Below are 25,759 nucleotides of genomic sequence, written 5' to 3'. Positions count from 1 at the left end.
AAATGGTGATGGAGTGGCTCTGTGCAGGGAATGTTAATCCCGCACCCGATGCGGCCGGACTCTCAAGCAGGGCAGGGTGGGAGGGGGAAGGCTGCGGGCACGGCAGCGGGGTCAGCTCCGCGCCTGGAGGTGGCCCCGGCTCCGGTCACACCTCACCCAGCCCCAAGGGACACCGAGGGGATGGCACCAGTCAGCAAATTCAACCTCTGCCCAGAGCTGCTGGCCTCTAACAGCAGCACCAGCGGGCAACTGGAGGCACCGAGAGGGGACTCGAGGGGCTGGGGACAAGCGGGACAGACCGCAGGGCGCTTGGACCGTGCCCACCCCACCAGGGAGTGGGACACGGAGCCCTGGAGACACCTCAGAGCCTCTGGGCGCCCTGCTGAGATGCCCAGTGGTCCCAGCACGGCACTGGGGACACGGAGGGGGACACCGGGCTGTCCCCCATGCACGGTTTGGGCTGGTTTCATCCATCCTTTATCAGCTGCCTTCTGGGTCCCCGGTGAGCGGGGCTGCAGCCGGACACTGCCGTGCACCAGGGCACCACGAGCTGCTGCCGCTGCCCACGCTGCCTCCCTCCCTGCTCAGAGTCACCAGGAAGAGCCCACGCTCCTGCTGCCAGAGCATATTTGATTCTTCTGCTAACCTGACCTTATTTAGTTCATTATAAGCCCCCAGGACACTGCAACTGTAACTTAAAAGGAGGAAAAGAAAAAAAAAGAATAAAAGAAAAAAAAAAAAAAAGGCCTAACAAAAAACACAAACCTTTTCTCTGATCAATAGTGCAGGCAACTGGAAAAGGTATAATTCAATTTGTCAGCACACAGTTATTAGTTACCGTGATGGAGCCCTTCCTCCCGGCACCACCAGCCCTGCGGGTCCCCGCGCCCCGTCCCTGGGCACGGCAGCAGAGGGGACACGGAGCCCGGGGAGAGGAGAGCAGGGGGGGGACGTTCAGCAGAGGCCCCTGCAGTGAAAGCCGGGTGAAATCGCCTCTCCCTTCCCCTGGCTTTGCAAATGCCATTTCTGGAGCAAACGCAGCACGTAGCTGACACACTGCTGGCCCCTCCCTGAAACGCCCGTGTCACCGCTCCTCCTAAGCGTGCCAGCCCTGCCCTGCTGTGCACCCCTCGGGGACGGTGGTAAAGCCACCTCCGTGCTCAGCACGGACCCACTGGGGGCTGATCCCGGGCTGCCCACCCCGCAGGGCACAGCTGGAGGCGGGCACCAGCCCCCAAACGGGCACTGACCTGGAGAGGGTCAGGGCCAGGGAGAGGCCAAGATGCTGGGCCACGCACGGCCTCGGAGAAAACCAATTCCCGTGCCAAACGAGGGGCCGGGAGGCTTGGAGGAGCCTTCTCGCCTGCTTCTGATTGCAGCCTAGCCTGAAATCACCTCCCGGAGCTCCCCAGGCTCAGCGAAAGCAGCGGGGGGAGATGTGCGGCGACGGGCAGCCCCGAATACCAAGCGGCTCCCGCACGTGCCAGCCCTCGCCCATCCGTGTCACAGCGTCCCCTGCACCACCAATTTCTCCACCCCGAGACCCCAGCAGGGAGCGGGTGGTGCCTCCCAGCCCCGTGCCAGAGGCATTCCCAGCACCACGCCTGCTCGGCTCCCTCCCCGCTCTCCTCCCCCAGCTCCGGCAGCGGGGAAACCCCCGGCCCCGCACCCCGCGATGTCTCTCTCCATTTGTTGGTGCTGACAGGCGCATTGTGCGCACACGTTCATTATTTAATCTACCTTTGAATTGGGCTAAATAGTTCTGACGATAATTACGGAGCGTTTGTATTTATAGAAAACCGCCACGCACAATCTGCAGCCGCACGGGTAGCGCCGCCGCCACCCAGAAATAGGGCCGGGGATGGGGACGGGGACGGGGCGGGGAGGCACACGGGGCGACGTGCAGGGACCTCGGGAGGCATCGAGGGGAAGCACCGAGGGAGCCCCGAGGCCGCCCCGTGCCGTGCGCGGTGCTCTCGGGCCGTGCAGGGCGGCACGGTCACGCTGCCCGTCCCCACACACGCACGCACGCAAATGAGGAGCGCTGATATTGCATTAGTGCCTGGAAATTTCATTCCAGTCAGATCCCATTCAGGCAGACGCTGCACAGATACAGCACGAGAAGCTTTTTTTTTTTTTTTTTCCTAGAGAGAAGAGCTGGGTTTCTCTGCATATTGGTTTAAAGCAAACACGGCCAGAGGCTGAGCACGCTTGAGTAATGGCCCACGGCCGTGCCAAGGAGCAGGGGAGGGCTGGCAGCGTGTGCCCGTGCTGGTTTGCTTCGAGACCTCCTCGTGCTGCTTCGGTCGTGGCCCTACCCAACCTCTGCAGGAGGAAAAGGCCAGCGCAGGCCCCGTGCTTCTTCAGTTTGGGGCTCTACATCTCATGTTTCCCGTGGCTAATTTACAAGCAAATATTTACCATCTGGCAGCCCCATCCACCGGGCAGCAAAGCGAACTGTTTGGCTGTGCCACCCGAAGGGCAAGGACGACATTAACCTTCCCTCCCCGGGCACCCCCATCCACCCTTTGGCACAGCGCTCCTCCAGCTGCCTGGAGAACTCCCCGGAGGGCACGGCGGCTGCTAAATTCAGCAGGGGAGCTCAGCAAACACTGGACTCTCTCCCTTACCCACGACATCTCCAATAGCCTTAAACTCCTCTGCGTTTTTCAGTCCCGTTTCCCATCTGGAGTCTTGCCCTTCCTCTCTCTCTTCCCCGCTCCTTTTACACCTGATTTCTCGTAACCCTTCCCTTTCACGCTCAGGGAAGGGCTCTAGATGATGCCAGTGCCCCGTTCCCAGCCCTCAGAGGCACAAGGGGAGACCGTATCATCGGCAATCTGGCTAAACCACCCCCAAACACATCCGCACACAGCTACGCTGGGCTCCAGGAGCCACTTGCTGCCAGGACATCCCCCAGCACCCAGGAACAGCCGCCTAGCCGTGTTTTGCTGTGGTGAACAAAGTAAGCAACAGAGAAGGGAAACGAGGACCCAGCAACCTGGACATGTACAAGCCTGGCGTGCAGACAGCCCTCGCTGCCGTACGGGTGTGAATCTCCTGTAGCTTCCTCCTTGGGAGAGCAGAGGAAGGGAAAACGCAGCGAAAGCAGGCCTCTTAACAATGAACTCTCGTGTTCAGTCAAACGGAAAAGACAGGAGAAGGGGGAGACAAATGCAGAGGGGAAAGGAAGAGAGACAACAGAAGACAGAGCACTATTTCCTCGTCAAATATTTATTTTCAGGTCTGCCTCGGAGTGCTGCTTATTGAGACGTAGAGCCTCACCGCGCTGCAGCTTGCCAGCTCCTGCTGCATGCAGGCATGGCCCTGCCTGACCTCGGGAGATTTTCTTGCAAATTTTCAGGGATTTCCACCAGCCCATTGCCAGACCCCGCAGAGAGCAGCCCTGCTCTCTGTCCCAGCCCAGCACCGGGACCTGGGGAGCTCAGCTCCTCCGGGTGCTGTGCTGGTCCCAGCTGGGACACGTGGGCACACAGCCCAGCTCCATCCCTTGGCCCTCTGGCTCCATACACCTCTGGAGCTGGGGGCCTGGCCCTCGAGGTTTTGAGCTCCTGGAGCATTTGTGGTGATGCCCCCAGGGCAGCAGGGGCAGCCTACAGGGAGATCAGAGATCCCCCAGCCGCTGCAGCAGGTGAGCTGAAAGCGTCCGAGCAAGGTGTTGGGGAGCCCTGGGCTGCTGGACGTGACACGTCCTGGAGAAGAGCCAGAGCTGACATCCCGAGTGCAGGCAGAAATTAAGAAATTAAGCTATCAGAGAGGCTTTTGGGGAGGAGCGAGCATCCACCCGCGCTTTGGCCGGATGCCAGAGCGGGTCAATAACACTCGTCCTTCCCCTCTCCGCTGCAGACGCAGATCTTTGTTCCCAAAGCTCCCTCCCAGCGCCACGCAGCCAGGAGGGCACCGAGGGGCAGAAACCTGGCGAACACAGACCTGGCAAATCCAGCAGCACCTTCCCAGGCGGCCCTGTGCTCCCGACACGCACCCCAGCACCCCGTGGCCACGGCAAACCTCGTCCCCTGCTCCCCGTCCTGCTCACAGCTCCCACCCCAGCCTCGTGCCTGCGCGTGCACAGCCTTGCACGCCTGCAGCCGCACGTGCGCGGCTTCCTCTCCGTGCCGGGCCTGAGAAATATTGATTTCTTTCCCCCCTGCAATATTTCGCTTGGCTGAGCAGATTTAGAATTGAAGAGCCAGGCTCTGCCTGGAGACCAGAACCATATTTAATTCCACGGTTTAAGAAGCCCCGGAGCAGGTTATTCTTATTTTCAACTACCAGTGCGTTTAAAAGCGAGTGGCATTCGGGGGGATGGGGCGGGAGGTGGCTGCTGCCCTCTGCCTGGGTGCAGCCGGCGCTGGGAAGAGTTTTGCAGCCCTGCTGCATCCCCACGGCCCCATCAGCTGCTCCGCACGCGCCAATGAGAGGCGAGGGGTGGCAGCAAGCTGCCGAGCAAAACTCAGGAGACTGCTTTCCACGTCTTTTTGACTGAGGAGAAATGAGGAAACGAGCAGGGAGGGGAAAGGAAAGGCATGGAAACCCCTGATGGAAAGTGCCCGGTGCACTGAGGTTTCATCATGCAGAGGGTCTGGCCCTGCGTGCAGATCCTGCTCGTGGAGCAGGCCATTTGCAAAGAAAGAATAAAAACACAACGTCTTGTGCAGAAAATGGTGGCCCTGGCCCTGCCCTGGCCACGGCACACAAAGCCCCACGGCCCCAGGCGCTGCCCCGGGGTCCCCGTTGCTCCCAGCCATCCCCAGCAGCCCCGCGCCGTGCCCCAAGCACGGATGCTCTTGGCAACTTCTAAATAATGAAGGGGAAGGCAGCAGGTGCCAGACACCCCGAGGGCACTCCGTGTGCGTGCACACACACAGTCTGCCAAACAGAGCCCCAAAACACGTGGGGTGCCACTATGGGACCCCCACGCTTCCCCATGGGGCCACAGCAGCCTGGCCCATCCAGCCTCCCCTGCACAGCGCTGGTCCTCCGAAGAGGACGTCCTCCTCTTCACCTCACCAAGCACAGCAGCCTGCCCCTCACAGTGCCATTTTGGGGAAAAGAAGGAAAAAAACAGGGGCTGGGAGACAGCAGAGCCACTCCTCCTGCTCGCAGAGGCACCGGGCAGGGCTGTGCTTTGCAGCCCGGGAGCTGCAGAGCCCCCAGGGAGCTCCAGCTCTGCAGGAGCCCCAGAGGAGCTCAGCAGGAGCCCTGATTCACAGCAGGGCTCGCTGCGGGCACCGGGGCTGGGGTGAAGCAGCCCCAGGGGCTGCGGTAGAGGCTCGGGACAGCTGCGGTCCGGGGAGATGGAGCACCGACCGCGGCAGCCCGCGCATTAGGCGGCTGTGGTCGGGGCTGACACACGGCGCTGCTGGCTGCGGCACTGTATTTTGACTGAAGCAGACAGGCAGGAGGATGAAAATGGATCCCTTTATCTCAGCTCGCTCACACGCCGTAACAGCTCTTGACATCTTTTCCCCAGCTCCGCTCCGTGCTGGCGCGCAGAGCCAGCCCGGAGGGCAGCGGGTGGGGGACAGGGAGGCTGCAGCCTGCTCCTGGCGAGCAAAGTGCTCTCAGCCCTAAAATGCCCAGCCCTAAGCTGCTGGAGGCAGGTGCAGGCAAGCCCCAAAGCTTGCCACCCCCACCTTGCTGGCTAACCCTTCCCAGGGGCAGCTCCGTGTGCCTGCAGGGTCCCGGTGTGTAATGGGGCCGGGCGGCTCCGTTTTGGGGCCGCATGGGGACCCGCTGCTCCCGGGGCAAGGTCAAGTGAAGAGCAGACAGTCGGGGCACAGAGCAGGAGGAGGGAAGGAGCGCAATTAGCTGCGGTGAGAGGCAGGGCTCTGAAAGCACATTGCTGTTAGCATAATTAGTATTATTGCAATTATTTTTTTTTCTATGTTTTTGACAATTGGGTAGGAATTAGCTTAACAGAAGAAAGCATTTTCCATTAAGTGCCAGTGAGTCTAAGAGGCAGAGAAGGGCAATAACGGTTCACTTTAAATCTGGATATTTCTAAGGATTTTCCCATGTCTTTAAGTCAAATGTCAAGGAACTTCACAACTCAAATTTTCTTTGTAAAGGAAAATGACAATTAACATCATAGAGGAAAAAAGCTAAGTGAAACCCTTGGACATTTGCTGTTTTTTTTTTTCCATTTTTCTGTCCCAAATGAACAACTCAGCAAAACACAGGCAGGTCTGAAAACTTGCAGGGCTGCTGAAGATGCGCTTTTGTCAGCGACAGCCCCCATCAGTACGAGAACAGGCGGCAGCAGCCTCTGGAACATCGTGTCCGGATCTGCCGGGACCAGGCGGCGTCACCGGAGCTCCCAAAAGCTGTGGCACACACACACACCCAGGGCACCCTCCTCCTTCCCCATCCTCCTGGAGAGCAGGTAATAAACCCGAAATGAGCTGATTTCACAGAGCAAAGAGCATATGACAAAGTCAGAACGAATCCAAAAAAGCACTCAAAAATAACAAAACAAAGCACTGCAATTAGCTAAACTGCTAAATGAATAAAAAGGTATTAAACAAAGTTTCTTGAATGTCAAGTTGACGCAGCTTTTTTGTGATGGGAAAGGGAAATGAGTCCCTGGAGTAAATCTGCCTGCTCCAGGGCGAGGCATTAAAGGCTTTCTGGCGGATGTCACCAGCTGAGGTCCCTTTGATCCGCTGCTGGATGCGCCACGTGTCCTCGCCTGACCGCTGCCATCCTGCTGCCCTCCTCCCGTGCCCCTGTTGCTGTCCGCAGCAGGGCACCAAGCTGTTTGGGGTGCACGGGGTGGGGGGAAGCAAAGCAACTGCCTCTTCCCCAGCATCGCCCAAATGCCACCAGCAGGCCTTTTTAGCAGGCACATCTGCTTGCCATCTCTCCGAGGAGGACGAAACAGCCGAGCTGCTGGCACATCTCCACCTCTGCCACCAGTGTTACCTCTCCGGGGACAGCAGCACGGTACCTGTGAGCAGGGGGGCTTTCTTCCCTCTGCCCCTCCTGCATAGAGCCAAACCTTTGCTTCTGGGCAGGAGGGGAGAGGCTTCCCCCTGCAGCAACCACCACCAGCTCCGCTTGGGTACGAGACCGGGTTCTGCAGAGGCGATGCCCAACTGCTGCAGGCACAGCACCCGCGGTGACTGCTCTGTGCAAGGCCATCCATGGGAGATAACTTCTGAGAGGGACAGAGGTGGGTGTGGACGCACACATGAACATATTCTGCTATGTCTCTTGGGCTTTGTATGCACCTCACCTGGGGACTTAACCAGTGCGGTCCCAACACGCACATCAAGCGAAGCAATTTGTCTCAGACAATTGCCTGAGCTGCCTCTGATGTCGCTGTCTCAGCGCTGACGATAAGAGGCACTTAAGTGTCCTGAAATTGTACTGCAAGTTCCCAGCGCTCTCACCCCCGCCTTCACCGCCTCTCCCTCGAGCTCCTTCCCGTGTTTCTCCAGCAAAACACCCTCTCAGGCAAATAAACACACAGGGAGGCACAGAAGGCATTTTGCCTGGGCTTTCAGCACAGCCGTGGGCTTCTCGTTCAGATACCCAGCGATACCCTCCAGATATCAAAAGCACAATGCCGAGGCGAGGCACGCACACCCCAAGCCCACAGCTCCAGCTCCATTTCCACCCTTGGCAGGGGACGAGGCGGAGGAACCTGTCCCCACCATGGCAGTTCCCTGGTGTCACAGTGCTGGGACAGCCACATGGACGAGCACAGCTCCATCACGGCACCCTCCTCTCCTCCGGATCCTGGAGCCACGGGGTTTGGCGCGCTCACCGTATGCTACAGGCACTCTCATACCACTTTTATAAGCCCCTCCTGGCTCAACTCGCATTGTCACTCTAGCCAGCCCTAAACTCATTTAAAGCCTCATAAAATCACGGTCCTGCATTTGTATGCGCCAATCCCACGGGATCGGGGACGCTCGGGGACACTGCGCACAGGAAGCCAGCCCTTCAGGCGGGGCCGGGACGTGCACTTAGTGGGATGATAAAAAAAAAATAGCTGCAGGAAATGGACCTCCAGACCGCCTCAGGATGCTGTGCGGAGCAGGCGGGTGCCAAAGCTTTCATGGTGACGTGGGAGAGGTGGGGGCAGCAGTGCCAAAACCTCGACGTCTCGCTTCCCCTGCCTTTCATCCCCCAAAGAGGTACGGGGTGAGGTAGGTGGCCCTGCAGGCAGCCCCGTGAGGGGTTTTTAAAAGAGGACAGGGAACGCATCGGGAGGCAGCAGCAAGCACCGAGTGCCGGGGATGCTGCAGGAGTGCTGTGCAGGCACCCTGGGGGCGGATGGGGACAGACGCAAGCACTCGCGCCCCGCTTTCCCCCACGCCTGGCACCCAGGTGCCAAAGGCAGGGCTGCTGGCACAGCTCGGAGCCACGTCATGCCCCGGGGAAGGTGCTTCGCCCACCGCCCCCAGGCTGCGATGATGAAGCACCAGCCCTGCCTCCCCTCCCAGGAGGGGCTGCGCAGGAGGCAGCCAGGGGACCCCGAGAGTCCCCGCGCCCTTCAGCGAGGCTGGGTGCACAGTGGGATCGCTGCTCCTGCCCAAGGCACCTCTCCATCCCCTCAGCAAGGCATCTTACTGCTCCTCACGGTGCCCACATGCTGCTGCACGCTGTGCCCAGCCCTCCGCCCTGCTCGCCCAGCGCTTTATGGCCGCCTGTTCCCGGTGCCAACATCAACAATCTCCCCTGGAGCAGGGAGATTATGAGCTGTGCCCTCCCAGCGCTGGAGTTGCTAATTATTGCCGAGATAAATGGGAATATCAATGATGAAAGTCAATATTATTGCCTCCTTTGTTCCTGGTCGTTGTATTTGTAGATGAAAAGACCACTCAGCCCGTCTCCCCAGGACGTGGCCGGGAGCTGGAAGCGCTCCTCTTGGCACGCTCGCCCAGAGCCGCGCTCGGCTAAGAAATCACACCGCACACATGCCTGCAAAGGGCTCTCTAAAGCAGCAGCTCTCAAAAGCAGGCATTGTCTTTGATTAATTCATAAAACTCGAGCTGCCTCCCTTCCCCACCCCCCGCATCCCCCCCCCCCCCCCCGGCACCAGGCGAGGGAGGATTTCGGGGAGGGGGAAGGTGCGACGTGGGTGGCCGTGATTAATTGTGGAACACAGCACAGGAACACTCCTCCCTCCGGCTGGCTTCACTGCTCACACTTCGCCCTCCCCACCAGCAGTCAGACATCAAAACGGGCACGGGGGGCCCCATACGAGCCCTGACCCCAATCCTGGGGCAAGCCCCCCCCTGGCACGGGTGCTGCCAGGCGAGCCCTTGGAGCAGCAGGGTTCCCTTATTCAGCACGCCCGCTCCCTCTGCGTGTTCTGAGTCAGAGCTGCTGATTTCAGTGACAAGAGACTTTTTTTTTTTTTTTCTAAGCCCTATTAGCCTCGCAGAGCTAAGGCAGCGACGAGACGAGCGGGTGAATGGGATGCTAATTTGGGATCACGCCTAGCAGGGGCAAGGGGATGTGCTCCCTATGGCTCACAGGGCTGACGCAGGGATGGAGAGGTGCAGCGGGGCTCCAGCACCCCCGGAGCACATCCCAGCACACAAGGGGCATTTTTCCTATATATGTTCCATACACATTGCACCCTAATATGCCACTAAAATCACCTCTGTTTCCCTTTCAAGCTCCCAGTCCATCCCTGGCAGGCATTCATGGGAAGAAGCCAAGCCAGTGACCCCAAAGCACCCCTCCCCAAACTCCAGCACACCGATAGCCTCCCACTAATGCAGCAAGCCAGCCCTGCTCATGGTAACGAGGAAACTTCTGCTGCCTCCCTCCCCATGCAGCGAGACCCAGGGAAGTGCAAAAAAGCCTTGCAGGAATAATTATGCCAGTTTTCAAGAAGCCAGCCTGTCCTGAATATTTCATGGGAGGTAATTTTTTTATTTTATTTTTTTTTTTAAAAAAAAAGCTCTTTTAAAACCCTTCTCCCCCCACATCCTCCCTTTTGGGGTGTAATTAAGCAGAAAGGATCAGAGCACAGACCCAGAGAAAGGAGGGCAGGAGGTAAGGTGTGGAAAAGCAGCTCAGGTGGGGGCTTTCTTGGTGCTGCTGGGCAGAGGAGCAGAGCTGCCTGGGCACAGCCAGCTACACGGGGCTCTGCCCGTGCTCCCAGGCTCACACCTTCCCATCTCTTTCTTCCCCCCTCCTGCCCCCCAGCAGCCCCCATCCTGCTCCCCTGACCACCCTTAAACGGGTTTCTGGCTCTGCAGCATGAGGCGGGGAGCCCAGGGTGCCCATCCTCACATTTACGGGCTTTTCTCATAATCCTGGTGCTCAAAATTTGCTTTAAAATGTGAAAATCTGAGACACATCCGTGACACTAACTTAACAGAAAGCCTGAGCCATTCCAAGTTTGTTCCTGTATCAGAAGTAGCAACAGTGGAGAGGAGAGGGAGGATTTTTTGGGAGCATTTACAGCTCACACATTTGGGGAGGAAGAGAAGCACCCCTCTGAAACCACACGGGTTCAAGGATTTGTTCAATTTAAACAATAAAACTCATGCATTAAAAACCCACTCAGATTCAGCCCTGCCTCAGAGCTGTGCCAGGCTGGGGGACAGGGCCTGGGGGCACCCGATTGCCCCATCCTTGCACCAAAGAGCAGAGATCAGGCTAAGAAACAGCCCGCATAACCCTCATCATCCCCGATTTCCAAGGCAGGAACTGTTTTTCTTTTCTCAGAAGAAGAGGCATCAGGAAAACACACAAACACCTGTTTTTCTAAATACTATTCTTAGCAAAAAAAATAATAATAAAAAAAATCAACTTTTGCAAATGGCACTCTGGAAGAAACCACCCAAATTTAAGCCAGAACCACATGGTGCTCAGCGCTGTTTTTTCCAGGGAGGACTTAAACCAGCCTGGCCATTTCCTGCTGGCATTTTGTTCTGATGGAGGAGTGCTATGAATAGACGCCTCTGCCTCCATCTAAATACAGAACGTGCGGAATAAACCCCCCCCCGCCACTGCCTGGCTGGTCACTGGCACCCATCAGCCCTTTTGGGGTCTCCTCTGGTGCTCACACTTCACTTGGCCTTGCTGTTACAGGGGCGATGGCAACAGGAGGCTGGAAGCACCTCCCTTCAGAGCCACAAACATCCCCCCGCCAGCCCCCTTCCCCAAAAAAGGGGGGGCAGGAAGAGGACGCAGGTCCCTTCTCTGCACACATCAGGTCGATGCCGTGCTGCCTGCTGTTTGCTTTGAGCAAAGGACGTGATGTGAAGGGGCAGTTCCCTATCGAGGTGCATGCCTTTGGGTGTGGAAGCCAGTTCTGCCTCGCTGTTTTGCTCCTCTCGTCTCCAGACCTGAGATGGGGGCAGGATGCTGCCTCCTGGGCACCCCCAGCTGAGCCCTGCTGGCGGCACCTAGGGGGCAGGTCACAGCACAGCCCGCTGTCCCCTTCCAGTCTGGACAACACCCAACCTGAACAATTCCTCCCCCCAGCTCTGGTGTAGAAGAGACGCTGGAATCATCCTAATTTTCTCCTGTTTGTTTCATTAGGAAACCGACTCCCGCTCTTCACCGAGATCCCTTTGTTCTCTCCCGAGGACTGACATCCTGGGAAATTGCCTGAGCCCAGTCAGCTCTGATGTTTGCTGTCTCACGCAGCGCTTGCATCGAGCTGACAGCTCACAGATTTCAGCCGGGGCTGCGGATGTACAGTACAAGCTGGAACCTGCTCCTGGCTCTTTGACTGTCCCGGCGAGGGAGCTGCGAGGAGGCTGAGGCGAGCGCGCGGCGCTGGGTGACAGTAATAGAGACATCTCAGGGAACGCCGCCTCTCGCCGGCCCTCTCGCTTGCCCTCTCCTGGAGGATGAAGCTATTTCTGCCCCGAATCCCCAGGCTGCAGCACGTGGCCGTCTGTAATGATTTGCTCCATGCAAACATTTGCCCCTCGCCGAGCGATCCGAGCAGGAGCAACCCATCCGTGCAGCCGAGCGACAAAAGCCCTCCTTCCTCAACAGTGCCATTTGCACGGAACTGCCTAAAACACATTAAACACCTTCCTCCTCCAAGGTAAATCCTCTCCCGCACCAGCACGATGGCTCAAACAGCTCCAGGCACGCGGGTAGGGCTGGCCCCAGGGGGACCGGGCAGCAGCCCTGGGATGCACGTGGAGTGAGGGCATTTCCACTGTCCTTACAGCGACAGAAACCCGACCAGAACTGGTCCCAGCACGACCACGGCGTGTGAGCATCACACCCTGCGATCCGGCAGCGACCGAGCTCGCGTGTCACCTACCCGGGTCAGATGAAGGCAGGGTGCTGGGGGATCAGGTGCCAGGGGCGCGCTGGGCTTTGGCCACTCCTCCGCCTCCCGCTCATGCACTGTGGGGGAAACGATACCGCAATTAGGGCTTTAAACCCGGCGTCTCACAGAGGCAGGTGGGAGAGAAATTAAAAAGCTGTGAATACTTTTCCCCTCTCCCTCCCAAAAGGGAACTCAGCTGAACTTAATCTTCACCTGAGCTGGTATTTAAGAGCTATAAATCAGGCTGCAGAGGACAGGAACACACGACTACCAGGATGTAGTGGACCTGCTTCTGAAAGGACCAAAATGAACTGCTTAATAGAAGCCATCTTCCCATGGAAATGGAGCGGACCTGTACTTAGCAGAGCATCGATCCGCTGACAGCTACTGGGACAGATTTGGGCCAGAGCACTGGGGAATTATTTGCAGGGATCTCTTCAGAAACACAGGCATGCAAAAACCCTCGTAAAAAAAACCCTGTTGGAAATCAGCGCTGTGGCTCCGCGGGGCCAGGCAGCCTCACTGGGAAGGACGCCCAGGAGCCCAGCAGGTGACTGGGGGAGCACCAGGAGACACGAGGGATGCTGGGGGGGGACAGCCCCACTGCGGGACCCCCTGTGCCCCCCGCACACCCAGCATCCACGGCACAAATCAATGGTGTGCCACTCGCTGGGTTTCATCCACGTTATCGACTGCACGTCCTTATGAAGCCTCATAGGGAGGATCTCAGTGATCCCAAAAGCTACCAAAATAAGCCTTCGACGTTAAGAAAACAAACAGGAGCAAACCAGCAGCTCTGCTTCGGGGGAACGTAACCTGTCCTTTGAAGCACGGCTGGGCAGAGGTCCTAATATTGCTCCAGAGCCTGGAGAAAGCACTGAGAGCTGGGAAACATCTTGATTAATTTTTTTTTTTTCTTCCCCTGCTATCACACATCAGTTGTTTAAAAAACCCCCAAAACATGTTTATGAATTTAATGTATTTAAATAGCTCCAAATCTGTTTAGCTAGGAAGGAAAACAACTCTCCCACCCCAAACTTCCCGTGGGCTGGGACCTGCTTTGCAGTCGCCCACCCACGGGCAGCATCTCAAGCCCCCCCTTGGGCTGAAAGGCTGCTGTGGGGGACAAACCAGGGAGAAGATGGACGTGGGGAGCATGGGGGGGTCCTATGAAGCAGGGGAGGGGGCTGCTCGGCCACTCTGCTCTACCAGAGCCCTGAGCAAGCCTTCTCCATCCCCCTGGGGGATTTGGGGACACCTGGGCAAAGGGGGCAGCTGAGAGAGGTGGCACCAAAAGTGTTTGTATGTGGGGAGAGCATCCAGGGAAGACTTTTAAGGAAAGATAGGAAAAAAATGAAAAAAAGTCTTCCTTCCTCCTCCTCCATCAGCAGCTTTCCACAAGGAGGATCAATGCAGCCCACTGTAACTGCACCGTTGTTCCATTTTTAATTAATGAAAGAAAAAACTAATCATTGAATTAAACTTCTCATTACTCCAGCTGAATACCCACTAAGTAAATTTAATTACTGTACGAATTGGGTTTCTCCCTGCCTGTTTCATTAGCTACTGATAAAGACGGAGGTGGGGGGGGAAGAGGAAAAAGAGAAGGGCAGATGGGAGCAGTGCATGCAGGAGCAGGGGTTAGTGATTCAGCAGGTTTCAGGGTCTCAGGGAAAGGCCCCTGCATCCCTCCTAGGATGGGGATTCCTGGGGGATAACCCCAGCCCTACAGCCCCATGGGACAGGGCACGACAGCCCCACATCTGTGGGGCTGCCCCACATCCACAGGGCGGTCTCTGCCCCCCAAATCCCCCCCAGCCACCACTGCCATGCCCCAGGTTCGAGCTGCTGGTGAGATGGCACAGCCCTGACCCCGCTGGCTCCCATCACCGGGCTCAGATCCACACCAGCCCTCAATGCCTTCCCACCTCACACAGCTCCAACTTCTGCCTCCAGGACACGAGCAGCGAGCTTCAGCCGGGAGCTGGCGCTGACAGGAGCACGTGGAGCACACCGGGATGGGTGGTGATCACCTGCTGCCCCCCACGGACCAGGACACCTGCCCGGTGCTTTGGGATTTTCAGCCCTCTTGCTGGAGCAGGCATCCTGTGTGCCCGGGCTGCCAGGAGCCAGGGAGGTGCCAGCAGCACGCCCCTGCTAGAAAACGGGTGGCAAACAAGTCCCTGTGGCACAGGTCTGGGTTATGGCACAGTCTGGGGCCTCTCCTGCTCCCCCCGCTAGGATCCAGCTCCTCACTCCTTCCTCCTAAGGGCACGAGCCAGCGTGGGGCAGGCCCAGCCCCATAGCACAGCCACCTCCCTTCCAGCGCTTCTGCAACATTAACAGGGTCACATTGGGATGGAGAGGGGGCAGGAGATGAGAAGTGCAGCCTCCTTCTCTAATGAGGCAGCCTCAGCTTTTTCTTTGTGGTAGGAGGGCTTCCCGGGTGCTAACAGTGATGGGGTTTGGGGAGCGGAGCTACATCAGCTCCTCCTTGTCGCTGCTCCACCCTGACGTGGTGCCCAGCGGGGCCAGCACCACTCGGGTGCCCCGTGGCCACCGTGGGGCCACCACAGCCCCCCAGGGTGGGTGCCACGGGCAGGAGGATGCTGGCTGCCGGGTGGGCTGGGCACGGCGTGTGCGCCTGGCAGGCGGGAGCTTTCCGCCAGAGCTAAAATTAGCTCCCGCAAAGCCTCTCCTGCCATCCCCTCAGTCGGTGGTACAACATGTTCTGCCACCGCAGGCTCTTCCCAAGCTCGCTCTCACTCAGGAAAAAAAATAAACCCGCTGCGTGGTGCATGCCTCGCGGATCAGACGCCCGCGCAAAGCAAACAACCTCGCGGGTTTTGCAGCCGCCGCCTCCCCGCGCTGCTCCGCGGGGCACAGCCTCACCCCCTGCCTGCTGCTCGGCCGCCCGTGCTGCCCACTGCTCCGGGACTGCAGCTCCCAGCCCCAGCAGCAGCACGTTCCCAGGGGCTGGTCTGGGAAACCAGCGTTTGGGGGTTGTTTTCTTCACCCTCTTCGGGTTTCGGTGGCCGAAGCAGAGAAAGGTTACGCAGGTCGGCAGAGATAATGCATTATTTCCTTGGATAAATTTTAAAGCCCTGGTAATAAGCCGAGGCTGAATGAAACGCTGTTTGGTCTGAAATGAAGCTTTCATTTTGTTTGTAGGTGGCTTCCCCCCACACACACACTGGGAGAAAAAAAAAAAAAAGCTAGAAAATTTTCAAAATGAAATGTCATCTCGAAACAGATGGCTGAAAGGTTTCATTTTGAAAATGTCAAAATCAAACTTTTCACTGTTTCACTTTTTCTCCCCAGCCAAAACCGCTTGCTAAATACAACCTGAATTCGTGAGCGGTTTCTGTTGACTGAAACCTGAATTATTCGGTGCATAAAGTCTCCAAACCTTTATTTATTTTTTTTCTTTTTTTTTTTTGCAGGTCTTCATACGAGCCCCCGCTGCGCAAGCTGCAATGGGGAGACGCGCGTGGGGCAGGCGGGGCAGCGGAGCCCTGCAGCATCCCCTTCTCCTGGCAGAGACATGGGGAAGGACGACCCCAGGACCTACCGTGGCAGCAGACCTCGGTGGCTCCGGCTCCGTGTCGGGTGCTGGGGGGGCTTCCTGTGCAGCGCAGCGAGGCGGGGGTGCCGCGGCCCCGGCTGGCAAGGGCAAGGTCCTGCCCGGCTCATGGACCCGGCGCGGAGCAGCGGGGCGCCTCGCTCAGCCCTGCGGGACAGGAGGGGAGGGAGAGTGAGAAGGGGCTGCGGGGACAAAAATCAGAGCTGTGCTCACCCCACCGAGCCCCGCAGCTCCTGGCCCCGTGTAACCGAGGGTACAGGAAGGAGCGGCAGCTGGGGAGATGCCCAGAGGACTTTGGGGCTGTAATGCACAGGAAGAGAAGCCAACTGTTTATACCGTGCTTCAAGTTTTTCTTCTCGTCCTCCCCCAAATTACCCCCAAGTGCTGACCCAGAGCCCTGCATTTCCCTGCGCTGCTGTGACTCCTAACACTCCCCGGGGAGCTGCAGGATTCCCGGGTGCCCCAGCAGCGTGACAGAGGAGCAGAGAAAGATGCATTCAGAGCATGGTCAAAAAAAAAAAAAAAAGAGACACCAAACCTTTAATCCAACCTAAAGTCGCAGCTATAAAAATCTGGTTTATGTTCCACGAGAGGCCAAGCAAAGAAATCACATGCTGTAAAACGTTACAGAAACAAGAGCTGACACCGGAGCCCAAGACCCCGAGGCCATGCTCAGAGCGGAGGCTCCAACCCGTCCCTGTTCCCCTCCTGCTCTGGCTCCTCTCGGGGGCAGCTCCCCTCCAGCATGTGCCACCAGATCCTGAGGCTGGTGTCAGAAAACCTGTTCTTGCTCACTCACTAGCCCGATTGCTAGATGAAAGAGGATTAGACGCAGCTTAGGCTAAGCACCTCAGCAGCACCCAGCCGTACGGTGATGCTCAGCTATCGCTGCTGCCTCGGTAACACACACACATGTATCTGCCCGGAGCCATCCCTGCATTAACTCACCCCAGCAGGGATGATTCGGGGCAGCCAGGGCTCCCCAAACCTCATGGATAAGTTTTTTGGGGAGCAGGCAGGGAAAGGGAAGATGAGGCAGGCACCAGGGGCTGCCCAGCAGGCGATGCCGCAGCAGCTCAGGAGCCCCCGTGCCCGAGCCGGGCACCTCTGTCCTGCAGGCACATCCCATGGAACGGGGCTTTGGGAGAGAATATTAAGTAATCCATCACCAGCATTAAAAATGGCCAGTTCTGACGTGTTTAAAGGAACACGTCTCCCTCTGAGCCCGCTTTTCAATTTGAGAATCTCCTTTATTTTATCATCTTTTTTAACCCCGACTCCCCACTCCGCCGCCAAGCTGAAAACTCGCTTTGCATCTCTGCTACCTGCTCGGAAATAAATCTTCAGATCCTGAACTGAACCTTCCCCATTCCCCTCCTCCCTGGAAGGAGCACAACACCCAGCAGCCTGGAAACGTGCTCTTTGCCCAGCCGGGACAGCGGGGTACGAGCAGCATGGGCAGGGAGTGGAGGCGTGGGAGGTGGCAGCCAGGTGGGAGTCGGATGCGCTGCCTACGGAGCACCTCTTGGTGCCAAGGACATGGAAAAAACAGTTTGTACACAACCCTTATCCCCGAGAGGTGGAAATAAGGGGGGAGCAGAGCTGGATCAGGTGCAGGGAGGCAGCTCCCAGAGCTTCAGGGAAGGCTCCTTGGGGACATCGTGGGCAAAATGAGGGGATTGAGGATGTGCTGAGCATCACCCGGGGCACATCCAGCACAGGCAGCAGGGCAGGAGCAGCGCTCCTCCCGCCTGCACAGAGCATTCTCAGATTCAGCACGGAGTATTTATGAGTATTGAAAAAAAAAAAACGCCACGCCACAGGGAATTACGGGGCTTTCTTGTGGTTGGCAGCCGAGTGAAATAAATCTATCCACTGGGCATAAATTGTTTAAGCAAAAATCCCTCTCAACTTGAATGTTTTGCATCAAAAAAAATAGCAACAAAAAGGGAAGGAAAACTCCAAACCCTCATCATTTCTCTCCTCAAGGTCAGAGCTGTTGTTCTCTCCCGTGAAGGAGAAAGCCACCTTTCGCTAGTGAGCATAGCCAGAAGAAAGGAAAGGCTGGGGAGCCACGCGCATCGCTGCCTGAACCAGCCTGCCTGCTCAAATTAGGCTGGATCTCTCTATTTAACAGGGGACTCTCCTGCCGAAGTGAGTCGTGGGGATGGTCAGCAGAGCCCCCAGCACCTCCAGGGTGGGACCTGGGCATGGGCAGAGGCACCTGGGCTAAGGGAGGCATCGGCCACCGAGGCTCCAGCCCTCGGGGAGCGCAGCCACGTGCCAGAGCCCCGCATCCAGAGCCCCCTGGGTTATTATGCAGAGCCTGTGCTAAGGCTGCTGCTTTAGTGCACCGCAGGCACTAAATTAAGGGGACGTTTACAGCCCACAATGCAGGGAAGCAGCTGCTGAAGGTGGACAGTGAGAGGCTTCACCTTGGGGTGGGAGGCTCCAGGCAGCGTGAGCCTTCCGAGGAGTCTTCCTATTGCCCTGCGGGGCAGGGACAGGACATCCCGGGGCAGAGGGACCAAGGGGCAGGTTCCAGCAGGGACACCCGGCTGCTCCGCTGCTGCCACCGGGCATTTGGAGAGCACCAACAGCATCATCCCCACACCCCTGCAGCCCAGTCCTGTTGGGGAAGGTAATGTGCTTTAATTAACACCCCGACCAGGAGCAACTGCTGCTCCTTCGTGGCTTTGGAGACCTCGTCCTGCCTACAGAGCCGCAGCACCACAGCTCCCTGCCTTCGGGAGCTGCTCAGCCCCAAAAGAGCCCCTGCACTTGGCAAAGCCATCAGCAGAGGACGATTTGGGGCTTCTGTCCCACAGCAGGTCAGACGGGGTCAGGAAGCGCCTCTCCTTTGGCCTTTAAATGCGCAGTGGGGGGAGCTTTAGGGTCCCAAACTCTGAACGTCCAGCCCCGAGCCTGGAGCAAGGATCCTGCTGCCTCAACCCACGTCTGGGCAGCGGGCCCTAGGGTGAGCGTGTCACAGGGCACACATCCTACAAGCCACAGGGAAGCTGAAATCAGGGCCAAGGGCTGTTACAGGGGCAGAGGTGGCTCAGACAGCACCCACACAGCTCTCCACTGCTTTGCAGCCAGCTTTGCGTCCCACAGCCCAGCTGGGACATCCAGGGGCCACTTCACGAGGCCAGCTCAAGCAGCATCAGGAGTTCTCATCCAAATCCAGGCAGCTGGACGCTAGCCCAGATCTTGGGCAGTGATTAAAGTAAGCGGCACTTTTCTGGAAAGCAAGCTGCTGCACCGTGCCTGCCGTCCGTCTTCAGGACTGCGAGCTGCACGATGGCAGGAGCAGGGCCACCTGTAGGCCAAGGCCACGGCAGCCGTGCCTGCAGCTGCAGGGAATCCCGTTGCCTCCTGCAGCCACCAGCAATGGGGTATTTGGGGCACCGTGGCACCCTCGAGCACCACCCTACCATGCCTGGGCAGCTCGGGGAGGGGAGCACCCAGCAGGGATGAGGCTGAATTGCTGGTCCATGTGCCCAGGCTCAGGTTGTTTCTCCCCAGGGGTTACACAGTGAGGCTATTCCAGCTGGGGACAGACTCATGGGATGGTCCCAGCTCAAGGTCTGGGTCCCATCCACGCGCCTCCACTCCTATGGGACACGGTGACACTGCCAGCAGCCTTCCCTGTGACTACAGACCCTAATATCACGAGCAAAAGAAACTGGAAGCAGACACGGCCTGGTGAACAGAGCACTCGAGCAGCTGCTGAATGCTGCCGGGCAGACCCCACACGCTCCCCAGGGCAGCTCCCAGCCCCAAACCTCGGTTTTCAGCCCCTTACACCACACTTCAAAGCAGAGGGCAGCTTTATGTGCGGGCACAGGGGTGGCGGAGACCTCTTAGTGTTTAGGAAAAGATGAAGGGAGGGAACTTCAGTCCTGCCCAACAGAGCAGCACAGCCCGACAGCCCCACCTCCTCAGCTCATCCACATCGCCCCAAAGCCCAGCAACCGAGGATTTATAGGCTTGGGGGCTTTATGGCTTCAGGGTTATTTCACACAGCTCTGGCCCCAAGGAGCACAACTCCCAGGGACCTCGGGGAGCCAAGAGGTCATCCAGGAGTGGATTTACTTTTATGTCCCATACGGAACCAACCCGTGCCAAACGCTCACCTGGGCTGCCAGAAGGGAAGCTGCCAAACTTGCTGAGCCGCAAAGTTGAACCGTGCCTAGCTGGGGATCCCAAACAGGGTAAAATCCACATTTAATACCCATTATCCTAACATCTCCCCATCTGTCCACTTCCCTCACACGCCTGCAACTGCAGCGTGCCAGGGCTGCCTGATATCAATGGCACTTTAATTTCATCATTCCCAACTTATTTAGAGCAATTAGGAGGCAATGAGCACTCGCCGGGGGCCAGGCTGCACTTGAACAGCATCCAAGGGTTACCGCAGCATCGTGGGAGACCTTCAGATGGAATTATCCGTCGGCAAAAAAAAACTTCAACAACAAGTCAGGCAACCCACAAAGGGAGGATAGGTTTTTTTTTCCTGCTCCTATAGGTCCCTTTTTAATTTGAAGTCAGCTGACAGCAACGTAAAGAGATGATATTCCTCATTTAATTAGCGAAGAGACAGCGTCTCGGGGTGGAAGACAAAGACGGATGGATGCTCTGCCGGGAGAAACCAGCAGGGGAGCGCAGGGACTCCTGCCAGCCCCAGCACCAAGCCCCTTTTTGGGGAGCCGGTTTTGCCATCGACTTCTCTGGGTGCAGAGGTAGAAATTGAGCAGTTCTGCGAATTCTACAAGCAGGCAAAGCAAAATGGAAACTGTTCCCCCTGTGCGGTCTCTGCTGGAGAGCTGTGCAGAGCCAGTGCCACCACGAAGGCCACCAGAAGGCCGCCAGGCTCCCCGGCGTCCCCATTTCGTGCAGGGCAGGTGAGCTGCCGAGGGAGGGGAGGGCTCCTCACTTTGCCTTTCGCCACACGCCCACACTCCTCCCGCACAGGCTCTTTAAATGCCTGCCTGCATGAGAAAAGCAGTGGCCTATTTTTTTCCCCGAGCAGCTCGGCGCAGCCTCCACCTCGCGCACGGGTCTTATTTAGGATGCTTCAGACGCATCCGGAGGGACTCGGGGAACAAGCTGCGGAGAGAGAAGACTGAGTGGGCATCCTGAGTCACTTCACTGCTTACACAAGTGTACATAAGCATCTTCCATTTGAGCAAAGCTCAGCGCAGCTCCCGACGACTCTGGGGGCCGGAGGGAAGTGCATCTTCTCCGGCACGCTCTGCTGATGTGGAGAAGCCACACGGCACCTGCCTCATCCCGGCTTACCCACAGAGGGGTCGTCCCCACAGCCCCAGCCTCTGACCCTGGCAATTCCTCCACAGGGAAAGAGGAGCCGAGGGCTGCAGATGAGCTTCCTCCCAAGGGGAAGGCAGAGCAGCGTGCGCACGTGGGGAGAGAAGACAAGCACGGGAATTACAGGAGACCCCAGTCCAGAAGGAGGAGACAGCCTTGACCTTGAGGATGACACCTGAGCTGCCAAACAAGGGTCTCTGTGCAAATATCCCAATCCTGGCGCTGAGCAAGGTCACGGCCAGCTGAGGACATGCCCTGCCCAGAGCACCTCTCACCTCACCACTCCTCATCGGTGCTGGTTTACACCCCGCACACACCCAGCCTCTGCTCACCTCCCGAGCAGCACAGGCACTCCCTGTGCAGTCTTTCCAACAAACCTCCATCCCCCTGCAGGGCAGGACCACAGCCTGGGGCTCCCCGGGCTCTCCCCATCTCACCTTTCTGTCAGGAGTGGTCCCAGAGGCACCACAACTTCAACAGCACGGGGGGACTCGGGTGCCCTGAGCCAGCCTGGAACAAAAGCCCAGCCATGGTGGCTGCGAGCACCGATGGCTTCTTGTCACTGCGCCGCAGCGACCAGCAGCTCTTTCACCTCCTCTCATCACCGTCTTGTCCGTGGGATAAAAGCCACAAAAGTGCTGTCCCGTGCAGCCAAGGTGATCTCAGCAGCTCCCCGGGACAGCAGGGAAAGGGGTCAGGGGAACGAACAGAAAGCACCAAGATATGAGCTGCTAATAAGGTGCATCTTCAAATGCCTCCAAGTTCTGATCCACTGGTCTCGCACCAGACGTTTGACTTCTTTTCTGTGCGGTATTAATCCATGTCACTCACACCTCCTGGCAACTGCAGACACCTCGGGCACCTTGGGTCGGGCCCCTGGGGCTCGGTGGGGAGCAGGCTCTGCCCTCTGGGCCACAGCCCAGAAGAAGCTGATCCAAGTCCAGCTAGGAACAGGAGTTAAACCCTGAATTATGGGGATCTCAAGGAGGGGAACATTTCCAACCCCATCTAACTAAGGCAGGAGCCTGCCCACCCCCCAGGCCACTGCAGGCTCCCCCAGCACTTGTGCCACCCTGCGCTGCCCCCAGTGAGTGCTTCCCCTGCAGCCACATGGCCCTTCTGCCCTCTGCCCCAGCCAGGGCAGGGACATCGGTCAGGACAGGGTGCCAATGGCACTGCTGAAGCCTCACCAGTTCCTTCCCCTCCACATCGAGACTGCCACAAACCTCTGAGCATGTTTGGGTAGGGGCCGTAAGCGCAGGGAAGCCAAGTTGTCTAGCAGAAGGTTTCCCAACAGCTGAAAACGCTCCAACAGGGCTTTGGCCAAATATTTGAGATCCCTTTTAAAAACAAGGCCGATCCATAGCTGCTCCTAACGATCCACCCGACTGCTGTGCACCGAGTGCTAATAGAGACAAGTTGTCTCCTTCAGACCACTATATCACGGCTGAGAGCATCAGGAGGGGAAGATGATGGGCTGGGAGAGGAAGCACATCCTTCCTCTGCTCCCCTCCAGCTGCTAATAGGAGCGCCAGAGCTCTCCGAATGCCATTACATCAGAGCAGCACAGAAGCAATAAAGCCCTGGAACAGCGCATTACACATTCACCGAACTGCACGCCACACAAAAGAGCGTCCCCAGGACACCGCACGGGAGCCTGAAATAGCCAAGGCAAGGGCTGGAAAAAGCGCCGGGCTGGGCAGACATCCACAGAGCCTGCAGCCAGCGTGGGGGCACCGAGAGCCGGGCACGAGGGATGATCCAGAGACTGCAGCTCGCCCAGGGGACATAAAACACTCAGCCTCCTCTGCCAGAAGTTTGGGCAAGCCCCAGATTTTGGGTACACAGTCTGCAGAAAAAACAGCATCCAGATGAGGAACGCAGCGACTAGGGTGAGACCTGGCCACTGCCTGCCTGGCACTGACCCGTGATCCCCCTGACCCCTTTGTTCGCACTTCCAGAACTAAAAAATCTCGCTCCTGTGCCCTGTGAACTGTGCCTTTCCCTGCCTGTGCTGCACACACCTGGCTGCTCCCTCGGCACCCCACCCCAAGCCCCTGGCAGGCTCAGGGCACACTGGCACAGCCACATGGCGAGGTCACCGGGCTCTGCTCCGCCACCACAAAGGCCATCAAATGAACCTCGGCTGGGCAGGGGATGGCCCCGCTGTGGGATTTGGCAGAGGACGAGCTGGCAGATGTGCTGGGACTGAGGTGGAAAGCTAGAAGGGGTCGGAGGCAGCACAGGGGCACCCCCACACACACTACCAGTTAGGGTACAATCAAGGTGCATGATGGCAGAGGGGCTGGGACACCCACAGAGTCCACCAGCACCCCATGAGGACACCCCGAGGGTCTCTAACCCCCCTCTGGGGGAGCCACACAACCCCGAGCTGCCAGCCCCGTGGCACGGGGGCCCCATCCCTGCCTAGGCACCGGGGGGGGCAGCACACGGCAACATAGCACCCCGATGTTTGGTGAGTTACTGTGGCACACCAGCAGCTCTGACCTTATCTCTACTCTCCCTCTTTACTGCCTGCCCGCTTCCTCGCCATCCCCACAGAGCCATTAGGAAGCAAACGGAGCTGGAGATGGCTTCGGCAGCCAACACCGCGCTCGGCGCTGGAAAGGTCAGAGACGAGGGGGCTGCACCAAGGCACTCCCAGGGGGAGGCTGAAACAGGGGGAGCCCTGGGGAAGGGTCTCTGGGGGGCAGGGACCTGCCCCACAGCCACAGCTGCCCCCAGACAGCCCCACTGGGCAGGACCTGCACCTGAAAGCACCCTGCAGGAGGCTCGGTGGGAAAAGCTGAGCCAAATACCCCACAGCACAGGCACAGACCCCAGCCCCAGAGCACCACGAGATGCCCTTGGCAAGGCTGGGGGGTCCTGAGCAGGACCACGAGGAGGGACCAACGTGCAGAGGCTGGGCCAGGCTGCCCACCCCAGCCCAGGAATTACGCACACAACGCGTGAAAAAGCTCAGCCCCAAGGAGGCACACAAGGAACCTCACACAGCAGGGAAGCTGGTGCCTCTCCACAGCCCTGCTGGGGGGGCAAAACTCACCACAAGGCTTTAGGAATGCACCAGGAGGCAGCAAGGGCTGGCTGCTCCCTCGGGCAGGAGCCAAATAAGCCATCAGAGCCACAAGAGCCACCAACAGCCAGGGATGAGCTCCATACGGGCAGGAAGGGAAGCAGCCCGAGATGCACCCACCTCCACCCAAGCTCTGTGTGCTGGGCTTGGGCTTACGAGCGGCTCCTGGAGCACCAGCTGGATGGCATGGGGGCTCCAGGGAAGGCTGCTAAGGCCAATTAAGGCCAATTAAGGCCAATTAGCAGGGGCCCAGCTGCCCTGCTTGGTGTCCACCCTCTTCTCCTTGGCATAGCACAAGACCAGCACAAACCAGGTGCACGTTTTGGAGGCGAAGCCACAGAAGCGTTTGCTGGGGCCCTCTGGCTGGCTGTGAAGCACAGGGCAGCCACGTCAAAATAAAATAAAATAAATAAATAAAATAAAAACACCCCAAAGGCAGAAAAATATGAAGGGTCACAGGAAACGAGCAGCCCAAAAGCCCCCAAGAGAGAAGGGGCAGCAGAAGGCAGAGGTGCCCGGCAGGGGCCAGGAGAGCGCAGCCCCTCGGGATGAGCACCAAGGGTTAAACGCTGCAGCAGCGACTTGCTGAGAAATGGAAAATATCACAGCTCTGGCAACACATACTCTGAGTTTTCTAAAATAATGTCGGATTTTAATGTTTAAAAAAAAAAAAAATCTGGATCTGGGCAAGGGAGTGCATTGACATTAGTGACAGATGGGATGGAAAAATTTTGTTTGGAAAAAATACCATCTTTTGAGTCACACGCGTGCAGTGAGGAAAACAACTTAACCCCTCCAGTCCTCCTCCACGAGGAGCTATGGAGCCATGTCCTGGTGGAGGAGGTGGCCCCGTGCCCATCCCGGTCGGTCAATAGAAGCCAAACCTGGTCCTAGCAGAGGAAGGGGAGAAATGCCCTAAAGAAGCCTTTCCTCCCCACCAAACCCAGGGGGCCTTGCTCAGGAAGGGTTTTATCATGCCAGGGGTGCTGGGGTGTGCTGAGCCCTGGGAACCCCTCCAGCACCCCGTCCCCACCGGGAGCCCCAGCGACCCTTGGACACCATCGGCCGTGAGCTCCCTCTGAGCCCTGCAGAGATGAAAAACGTTAGAGACAAGACCTGGACCTGAAGCTCAGGAGCTGTGTTCGCTCGCCGAAGATGGGCAGAGAGGAGGAGAGGGGCGCAGGAGGAGGAACAGGACGCAGCACGGGGCAGGGGGAGGCATTACAAAGCGTTTGCCCTTGTGGTGCAACCGGCTGGAGATGAACTCCCAGCGCTGCTGTTTTGACAGCCCGAACGCAGTCGCTCGCACAATATCTCTGTCTTGTTAAAGGTAATTACAGTTCTTCCTGTGTAATGAGATGGTTTTTAAAGGCCATTCAAAAGAAATTTTCTATAATGAGGTTAAGGGTTTTATGGTGTTATACATCAAGGGAGCTGGTAATTGGTCGGATCCAGGCAGCATCCT

General features: G+C 57.8%; 1 protein-coding gene across 6 annotated transcripts in view; it reads right to left on the bottom strand.

The window, feature by feature from the left end:
* LINGO1 (leucine rich repeat and Ig domain containing 1) overlaps nt 1-25,759 on the bottom strand; it is a 117,534-nt gene that overhangs the window by 30,940 nt on the left and 60,835 nt on the right. For 3 of the 6 annotated variants that reach the window (XM_084532707.1, XM_084532708.1, XM_084532709.1), the window contains 2 exons: nt 15,858-16,016; nt 12,278-12,363 (listed from right to left, as the gene is read on the bottom strand). The exons of 2 other annotated variants lie outside the window; for them this stretch is intronic. The gene's annotated coding sequence lies outside the window, so the exon portion shown is untranslated. The remainder of the gene's footprint in view (nt 1-12,277; nt 12,364-15,857; nt 16,017-25,759) is intronic. One more of the 6 variants, XM_084532710.1, reaches the window with a different exon arrangement.

The sequence above is a fragment of the Aythya ferina genome (genome assembly GCF_964211825.1).
Source record: "Aythya ferina genome assembly, chromosome: 11".
NCBI classification, from domain to species: domain Eukaryota; kingdom Metazoa; phylum Chordata; class Aves; order Anseriformes; family Anatidae; genus Aythya; species Aythya ferina.
This window is presented reverse-complemented; position numbering and strand designations above follow the sequence as displayed.